The 10,393-nt window shown below is 39.5% G+C and overlaps 1 protein-coding gene across 4 annotated transcripts in view; it reads right to left on the bottom strand.

The window, feature by feature from the left end:
- The window catches only part of LOC139687478 (ubiquitin carboxyl-terminal hydrolase 2-like), a 121,197-nt gene extending 111,441 nt beyond the window's left edge, over window positions 1–9,756 (bottom strand). For 2 of the 4 annotated variants that reach the window (XM_071584658.1, XM_071584654.1), the window contains exon 1: window positions 5,482–5,593. The gene's annotated coding sequence lies outside the window, so the exon portion shown is untranslated. Of the gene's footprint in view, window positions 1–4,198; window positions 4,411–5,481; window positions 5,594–9,691 lie in introns of those variants that run through there. The other 2 variants (XM_071584656.1, XM_071584655.1) reach the window with 2 other exon arrangements.
- Window positions 9,757–10,393: the final 637 nt, after the last annotated feature.

Raw genomic sequence — 10,393 nt, forward strand, 5'->3', positions numbered from 1 at the left:
CTACTCATCAATTAAAAGCCATTTATAAACCCTATTAATAATACAGAATTAAGTAACATAAAAAAGTACCAATTTTTAAATCTAAGCGCTCAGATAAATTACAGTGTATGAGTGCGAAAACATGCAGTATCGACTACATCCCATCATAAACTGTTAAGTGGTCGCTGTATAGTCTAATACCACATTTTTTAAACTGAATTAATCCACTGCGAAGTAATCCCACGACAGACATTTTCTAATACATTTCATCTGGTCAAATAGGTAATACAATACGAGACGAAAGACAGTAGGCGAACTATGACTGGAAGCCTATGATAATATAAACATCACAACAGACTGATGAGTTTGACAGTAATGAAATCACCAATAGGAGTTTTCTCGACGATGTCGTATTCATGAGCCAAAAAGAGAGAATTTTTAGCACTTGTAATCCACAACGTTAATTTTGTAAAATTTCAACTTAAAAGGAACATTCATACCGAAACACAATTACTAGGAGTAGTTCCTCTATTTTCGCAAAAGTGCGAAAACTTCGTAACGGAATATGAATGCATGTGTCATAGTGTCATAGAAACACATGAATTGCCTTACGACCTTCTATTCGCTCCACTGGCAGTCTTTCCTGGTGTTCCACCACAATTTTATAAATAAGTGGTTTTGAGTATTTTCGGACGCGGGCTAATTTTACCACTAAGAAATCTTGGAGATGCGGAAGGTGTTGAACAAAATAAAGACATATTTTCACGAATTAAGGAAACCTGGTGATGAGAAAACATTTCCTATAACCTCGAAAGACATGATGCGCAAAATTATTGAGTAAACAATCCCGCATTTCAGAAGATTATTTTAAAGATCATCTCATCCGTATAAATGATTTACGGTTGAAATTCATCTTGAAATTCACGGTGGGAAACACGACACGGACAGAGGAAATCGTCAATTTCCTGAGTTCATTTCATGAAAGAAGGGAAACGGAAAATAAACGAGACTAATTCAGACTGACATTCACAGTGGCGAAGTAAATTACCATACTGACGAACACGACATTCTTGATCATTACAAAAACTTCGAAGCTCCGTTTAAAATGTGACGCCCTCACCAGACAGCCTTTCACGCCGGAAAAATCCTTTTACTTCCAGTCACATCTAGGCCCCTTCGCACTGACTCATAAAGCTAGATCTAGATTTCCATGTCATAAGTGTGATTATAGGTTTAGATTAGGACGTAGTCCTCATCTGTTTCGCCGTATCGCAGCGCAGGGCTATCGCTCCTTCACGCGGTGCAAGCAGATAGGAAAGTTGAGTTGAGCAAAGAGCTTGCTCGAAATATTCATTAACGTGTGCTACCCACATGCACAAGAAAATCCAACGCAAATGCAGTTGGCAGCGTATTTTCAGCCGCTATCATGAATCGCCGTAGTAGCAACTGAGCGTGCAAATTTTTTTCCGGATTATTGAGATAAGGATAAGAAACTAGTTAGCCTGAAGAAATAAATGAAGTGATTCAGCATTACTTTTTGAGATTTCTTATGAGCTCTGTCTCTTTTAAGTAAATTTTACAGTTGCTTCGCCAGTCCAAGTTCGCGGCATTAAGCAAAACTAAGGACTAAACATATTTAGAAAGTAACATTATATACACTTGAATTGACCAATAGCTTACAATACAAATATTGCAGTCCTCCTCTTGCCTTTTTGGCCCATGCGTTCCCAGACCGCGAGTAACCGGGCGCATGCCGCCATATAAACCCTCCCAAAGGGCGTAATTTACTCATTTAGCACGCCAGCGAAACCTCGTGAAATGACACTGATCCCAAATAATTGTATTTAAGGGTCGTGACTATCGCGGAAACCCACAAAATACTGCCTGTTGTGAATGATGCAATGTAAATGGACTCAAATTCATCGCGTCTACTCCAGCTACGAAGTTAACATCGTTAGACAAAATATTGCAAAGGAAAAAAGGAACATTATGACTATGTGCCACCCACGAATTTCAAAAACATAAGATTCATCAGACAATTATGAATTTTAAAATCTATTTTTTCACACCAAATTATTCATGAGAACCTGGCTAACTGGTTATCAACCTAAAAGAAACGTTAAACAAACACACAAAAGAATACGCTGAATTTCATAGGATCATGCCTCACACATATTTACGGAGACATAAAACCTTTCGAGAATGGAAATCGTTTCGAAAACAGACTACCATACACCTTCAAAACATCAAGTAGAGCCCATAAAGAGATATCAATTAATAACATTACAGCATTAAAGACACGAGTAATACGACGCATCGTTGGTCAGATTGCGGATTGGATTACCACAATAGTGAAATATCATACTGCAAAACTTACAGTAAGAAGCCAAGCAATTACTCACCGATGCATCATTACTTTGATCACAATGGAAATCGATAAACAAAGGCTAAAAGTTGGAGGAGAGACCTTGAAAAAAATCGCTTCAGTGGTGAGGTAACGGCGTAGGATTATGCAATACGGTTGTTCGCTCATGCACGGCTGCGGATAACCGTACGAGCGACTATTGAATTACGACGCATTTTTGTATTTTCTTCTTTCTGGGACATTGAAAAGTTTTTTTTTACTGATCAACGACTTTAAAGAATAGCCAACACCCAAATTCAATTACGCTAGTGAATTAATGCTTGCAAAGGTTACGGCTTACGAGGTCTAGCTAATCATCCGTAAATATATTAACATTTATGTCGGCGCACTTCAACGTCTTCCGAAACTTCAAAATTATTTTCAACCCGAGAATCAATCAAAAAACTTATTCAAGTGTTACAATGACGGCACTTTTACAGTATAAGCAAACGTGAACTTTTATGCAATCTGGAGAGGCTTTTTCCAATACAATTACGATGTCATCTAATAAAAAAACGCTCACTGAAATGAATAATTATCAAAATAATATGTTATGAAGTTTTCCGTAGTGATCAAAATCTAAATTATATCATTTGAAGAACTTTCAAATACTGGAAGAACACATGAAACAATAACAACATACTTTCTGAATTACAAAAAGTAGAATTATGTGATCAGCAATATAAATATACGTCGATTGGTTAATACCACCGACAAATTAATATGTAGATGCTATACACGATTCTATATATGAATATTACGTAAAATAACATTAAGTACATCGCTCTGCCGTTACGATTTCATATAAACAAATTCAACCTCAAACGATATACGCGAAACAAACCGAGACGGAATAAACACGCCATGATGGCTAAGAATAGAAAACTGGCTCGCGTTTTGAGCTTTTCTGAAACCTAAAACTTGCGCGTGTACAGCAGTGACGCTTGCTTGTTCGCTAAGTCCGCAAGGAATGATTCCAGATTCTACTTCAACCTAGCACATTTCAATTAAACATCTTAATACTCGTGAACCAATCAAAATCCTACTGGAACAAGTGCCGCGATGGACGGATTTGATGGTTTCCTATCAATGATTATTCCTTAGCTCCCGTTTTTCCTAAGCAGTATTTACTTTTTCAAGCTAACTTTAGGGCAAAAAGAGTTAATAGGGAGTTATAATCTGGGAATCCAAAATCCCACAGAATCATGGCCATGTGATGACAATAGAACAGCCTGTTACTCCCTAGCAGGATTACACTCGTGTACTTTTGAAAAAGTTATCCAACATTTTGTAAATACCTAACAAATGGTGCACTTTCCGAGAGTTTTCCCTCGATATTTCGTGAGTTGCAGTTTTGTCCATGCTTTTAGAGGTATTCTCAATAGGTAATTCCAAATTCTGCATCAGCTTTACAGATTTGAAATGACTATTCCCGTCTCATAACTGCTATTGAACATTCCTTCAATACAGCGCATCTCACCACATTACACTATTCACGGGAAAAATAAATTACGAAAAAAGATCATTAAAAGTTTCTTGTAAGGAGTTTAAATCTCATCAACTCCTACGGATTCTATGTGCGGATGATCCAACAGAGGTGCCGGAATCCGTACAAGATAATCGTCAATGGCATAACTTGAGCAAAATCTAATTATGATACAGGGCCGAACAATCGGTGACAACATGCACTATAATAAAACTGAAAGTGTTACGGCAGCAGATAAATTAAAAACAACTACCGAACACGGAGTCCCTCATATAAAAATAAATAAAACACATACCCCCGGCGAAGGAGCAAAACACGGCCTCTCTGACCTTAAGTCTGTAGTCACTCCAACGGTGTTTGTGGTCACCGATGTAAACAACCTCCAGCAAACATGACCGAGGGCACTTTAAAACGAGTACACACCGAAAAAATGAAAAGATGCACTAATCCAAAGTTTCGTCGCTCGCAGACTTGCGGAAGCCGATGCATGCATCAGCGGAGTTGAGTGCGTGAAAGGGCCGACAAAACTACGGCACGCGTGCCTCGGAGATTGGAAAGAAGGGGCGGGACAAGGGAGGATGGCGTGGGGCGGGGGAAGGAGGGAGGGTTTCAATTATGGGAGAGGGGGCAACCTCGCGGACGAGATCGGAACACTCCCTCGTGACCCCATTAGGAGCGGCGAGGGAGTGAAGCGGTGTGGTGGCGAGCTGACTCCAAACGACACGCACTCAGCGGCCGGCGACGAGCACCTGCTCGCACGCATGCCTGCCCCCCTCACACAACACGCCGGGAAAAAACTCTTCACGCAGGAGGCGGGGGTACGAAAGATTGGGAGAGGTGAGTTAGGGGCCCCACGGAAAAAATGCGAGCACTTTCCTCCGAATTGAGATTCGACGGCGGAGCGATCCTCCCCTGCTCCCCGCGGACACGCGGGGCGGGCAGGAGAGAGGAGGGCGAAATTGGGCCCGAAACCCTATCAAGGTTGATTACCGAAGAACGTCGCGGCGACTCCACGGAGCACGTCTCCGAATGCAATCCAACGTTAGCCACCCCAACGTCCGCGAACGTCTCCGACGCGATCGATATCCGTTCTATTACTTTGCCGGCACATCACGTGTACTTCAACCATTCCCGTCGCCGAAAGGCATGAAGCACAAGGTAAGGTCCACTCTTTGTCGCCGACCTCGGCACGAAATCCGAAATACCAAACCAGGAGGGTGGGGGGAACGGATCGGCTTGCGTGCTCCGGACTATCGGTCACATCTCGGGGTCACGGAGTAAATCCCACACAAAACGACGAGCATGGATACAAAATAAAGGAAACTTTTTTTATTCGCCCGGCTGCAGGTTTTAAATATTCATGCCTCTCCCCCGCTCCAATGTCTCAGATGGTGAACGGCCTACACGTCCTGAGCGTGCACACGTTTTTGGACTTGGATGGGATAGCGACCACTAAGCGGAGGAGACGGCACCTAAGGGTTAACCTCGGTCGCACGCACGGGGATCACCAAGACGCGAGGGTTCCGCGAAGCGTAAGCAGGTCGGCAGGACTCGCCGTCGCACTCCCGCGGGAATGAATCACCCGAATCGGGAAAATGGTGGAGGCTCTTACCTAAGACGACTACCGATGGGGATCGCTGCTGTCTTCGGCGAGATGATTTCGCGCGAGGCGGGTTTCTCTTGAGCGCCGTGAGACGGGTTACCGTCTTGGCGACGACGGGCTGACTGTTGCCCCGCGTAATCGACGGCACGGTTCGGGGTGTGGGAGGGGGATTCGGCGAGGGTGGAGGCGAGGGAGGGGCATGGTGGGGGAAGGCGGACGGGAGAAAGGGGGATGGCAGGAAGAGAATGAGAAAAGGATTCCTAGCATAGAGGGCTGAGCATGCCGGGTGCGTACGGCGGCAGGGTTTAGGGCGACAAGGATAATTTTTTGTGAGTAAACGGCTATTTTAAGGACGGACGACCCGCCCACCATACTCTACTCGCGTCGCTGCATACCATTTCCGAGCCAATTTGCAAAATCCTCCGAATTTGCTTCGAATAGCTACTGGCACTCTTTCTGCGATGCAACACTCACGCGCCTAAAAATCCGCAAGGGTAGCATTGTAAAAGAATATTATTAGGTAGCGTTTATTATTATGACTAGCACTAGGTACTTCTCCCTAAGAAAATAGGATGATCAGTGCCCATCACGCTTTCCTAAATTGTGCAACACATCAGTTCTTATCACTGCAACTGAAGGGAAGGAATATCATTTCTCATTGAATTTTTGGTGAGCACTGCGTGTTTCAAATTCAGAAATTAGGTCACACTATCAAGTGTTTTTTTGTAAGAAAAGTAATAAATTTATACCAAGGTAATGAAGAGAAAAAATATTAGGACTCCATTCCGAACTTTGCTAAGAAAAACGGCAAACCCATATAGCTATATTCCATTAATTACAAAATTCTGCAACAGGGCGATCGAAAAATTAATAAGGCAAAGGCATTTATTGAAATTGCCAAAAAATGTTAAGTTGCGCCTACGATTTAACTTTGGGAATTACGAGGATAATTTATTAATAGCACAGAAATTGCCATTTTTTCAACAGCCACTTCCGAGTGAGCTGATCTCTGGAAATCTAATGATCCACGAAGAGGGAACGTAAGCCCACATTAAAAGCAAACTAAACACGCATATAAAAATATTCGACGCTATTTTGTTTTACTCACTCAACCTGGCTGACATTCATCCTGCAAATGGCACATTAAGGAGAGTGAAATGTAAATTAAACTTGAGCATTCAGCGAAAATTTTAGCGCCAAAAACTAAAGCTCAAAGACTAACTTTACGATACACATATACACCTGTAGTTCCCGGAGTCGCCAATAAATTCCTTACCCTACACTCATTAATCCGGTAGTTGATTCCAAAGAAAACGATTAGCTGAATATTTTAAGTTTTGCATCGCCACTATTTCGTTTTATTTCATACCCATCACTGATAAAGAAATATCCATTATAAATGCAGAGCATATGATACAATTAATGACATTAGAAAGTTAACTACTAACTCCTGGTGATCATTGTACATGACTCGCGGGCTATTACCCAACTCTACGAAGATAATTATTGAAAAGTATTTTTTTCCCATTCGGAATAAAGAAAGAAAATAAGTTTTGAATTAATCATAACCTTGGGTCGGTGGTTTTACATCTGCCTGCAGTCAAGCAGCTAAATATGTACTTATAACGAAAATACAGAATAGACACGTAGGAAATGCTAATTAAGAATTTGACAGCTGCCTCAATAATTTTTAAACTACCGACAACAAATAATGACTTCAAGGTCGGTGGTTAATAATACATACTTGAACTTAAAGATACTCAGTCGTTCTCGTATCTATTTTTATTGAGATAATGCACAATCGAAAACGGCTAGTTTTCTTATTTTTATTGAAAGAGAAACTTCTAAATGCTATCTTTTAGTTAATAATAAATAATGGAATTTTCGGTGTACTTATTACTCTAATCTTAGTCATGGTCGATCAATTCCATTCCAACAATTTCTTAAGTTTCCCGAAAAAAAAACTCTTCTACAACTAGTTCACGCGGAGTTCATGTGGATGGCTAAGCGTAGTTACGCCAGTTAACTAGCTCAAGGTGGGAGGTTCGAATAGTATTTCCAGGTATAGGGATCATAATATGCTGTTCACAGTAATTAAGTTTTACTCGATTTAGCAGTACAAAATGACAGGTCCTGGAAGTGTCTAACGTTATTAGTGCCACATTAGAAAGACTGGCATGGTTACGTTATGATGACTACATTATTCACGAGATACGCTGTTTCATGGCATATTAAACAATATTTTCTTGGCTACCCCAGTATTTGGTTTTAATGGAAATATTAACCTTTGCTTAAAATATTCTTAAAAAATGATGCGCCTTACCACACCTGAAGCAATACTATTATTGCATTTGTGGTTAAAAAGCATTGGGACTACCAGAAGCTATATTTCTAAGTTTTCACTGAAAACTGACGGTTTTTGTTGGATTCTAGTAAAAACTCTGTGGATGAGCAAGCAACCAACAGAAATGCATGAATGATGTCATTGAATATTTTCCAAACTGAATTCTGTACAATTGCATTCACGATGTTATTGATGTTAATTTTAAATTTTAGCTTTGCCGCTTATCACTGCAAAACTACTGTAAATTCTATCGCTTTACCTTCACTTTATTGGACCATCGTATTGCAGTTGGGTATCTCAATTGTTCATTCAACAGGGATCACTACTCGGACTATATTGCTACATTTATAGTGATAATTTATTATCTGAAAATATCCGCCATCACAATTCTAAAGCAATGAATAGTCAACTTAAAGAAAAATCTCCCATGAGAATATTTTCATTCGATAATTCTTATATCAATGAAATTGAGAACCCCTACTCTCCAAAGACTGACATCCAGAGAATTTAGTTTCCATTTTATCAACAATGACACAAAGACAATAATAGTTTTTCGTCCGAAATATGTTCCACATAATAATACATCTCATGAGAGCATTATCTATTCAATTTAGTGATAAGAAAATCAGCGCACTTGGTAATACTGGTACTTCATAAATAAAAATGGCATGCATTAACAATTGACCGTGAGACACTCGTCCTCACTGACTAAACATCGGTTCGTGTGTCACATCAGCAAAAAATTCGTGGATGTGAACAACATCAGGCAAAAGAAGACTTCTTACAGCACCCTAACAATTTGCGATAGTATGTTTATTGGAGTAGGATCTAGCAATCTTGTTTTGAATACCACATTCCATTGCTAATAAAACAATTAGACGATTGCCATATCGAGCAGCTGACAACTCTTTATCAATCAAAAGTAATTTATTTGATTCTGCGCAATTAAATGAAGTAATTCATTTAACTACTGGTGAGTATTTGCATATCATTGAAATTCTGACCTATGTGTAGTGTGAGTATGAACACCTAGAGAGAACAGATGTGTCATCATATTCAAAAAAGCGCTTAAATAGTTTCGGCATTTGAGTAAAGGCACCACCTTCGCTGATGTATCCTGAAAAACACTGATTTTCAAATATTATAAAGCATTAACATAATACTGAATTAATGGTACACAATGGCTAACGGCGTCCCAGATATCATTGTTCAAAGGATAAAGGAGGCAAACAAAAACTAATTTAGAGACCAAGTACAATGAACCACATCAAGAATGAGTTCATGATCATTACGTCCAGACAGTTTAATTCAATAACATCTGACATCCCTAATAGAATGCAGTTTTAAATGCCAAAAAGAAAATCATCACAAAATAATGGATAGGATCACTCCAACGCCAGCAATTTCTGCTATAACTGCGGAATAAACAAAACTGTGGCAACGAAATACTTTCATAACATGAGTTAAGCACAGATTAAGGTTTGGTAACTGAATACGTGTTTGTTGATTGTAAAACACTTTCACGTTCTCAAGAATTAAAGCTCTATGAACGACAACATTTTCTTATGTCCATTAACAAGAATACAAATATACCAATCTAATAATAATCAACCTGTTTATAACAGAAAAATTATATAAATATGACACGAAAGTAAATTATACGTTATTAAACTAGTTATGAAAACAAAAACATTGATTTCTTGACCTGTGAATGAGAAATAAATGTGTTTTCTAGCATGCGTATAGCAGTAACTCAAGTGATAGAGCCAAATCACATGAAATAATACTAACAACTTGCGGGTAATTGGAAAGATAACACGGTGGTTCCGCACTAAATGGCACCATCATACAGCAGATAAAGGAAAATATACGTACCCTATCGAAATATCCACTTTTCTTCCCGACGTTATGCCGGTGTCGTAAGCTTCACCCAGTTTCCATTTAAAGCTACAAATGACGTCATCGCAGCAAAAAATGTATGCTCACACGCCAGCTCACACAGTTTCCCCTAATTCCCCCGTTATCTTGGATGCGAGTATTACGGCAGTTTCAGGAATCCTGTGGATGTCCTGCGCGATGTAGTTATAGAATTTGTCAGTGAAGAATGAATATGATGTATTGTTGAAAATTTAATCATAACAGAATGGTACCCGTCTCCATACCTATGCACAATAATTCTGTAAATTTAGCGTTTCGAATTTGTTAAATATTCTCCCGAATTATTCCTGGCAGATTTATAAATCTGAAAAAATAATTGCAAAATTTGCCTTTGAAAAAAATATCATGGTTTCGAGAGTTTTCATAAAGTATAGAAGAACAAATAAAACCTAATGCCCTTCGTTTATGTTAGTAAACACTATTGATACGTCAACTAGACCTAAAACGGTTAATAAATACACATCTTGCAAGCCGTCATCTTCTCCAGTTGGGAAAAAGTTATTTCGATTATTTCATGATTTCCCAAATTGACACATTGTAATATTTGCATTCCAATTTTCGCTGTGAACATATAAAAAACAATGTACGTAGCCGCCGAAAATTAATCAGCGGCTTATTCTTCAGGTTTAATGTGGCAGT

Source organism: Hetaerina americana, unplaced genomic scaffold (genome assembly GCF_022747635.1).
Source record: "Hetaerina americana unplaced genomic scaffold, ioHetAmer1.1.p SCAF_2, whole genome shotgun sequence".
NCBI lineage: Eukaryota > Metazoa > Arthropoda > Insecta > Odonata > Calopterygidae > Hetaerina > Hetaerina americana.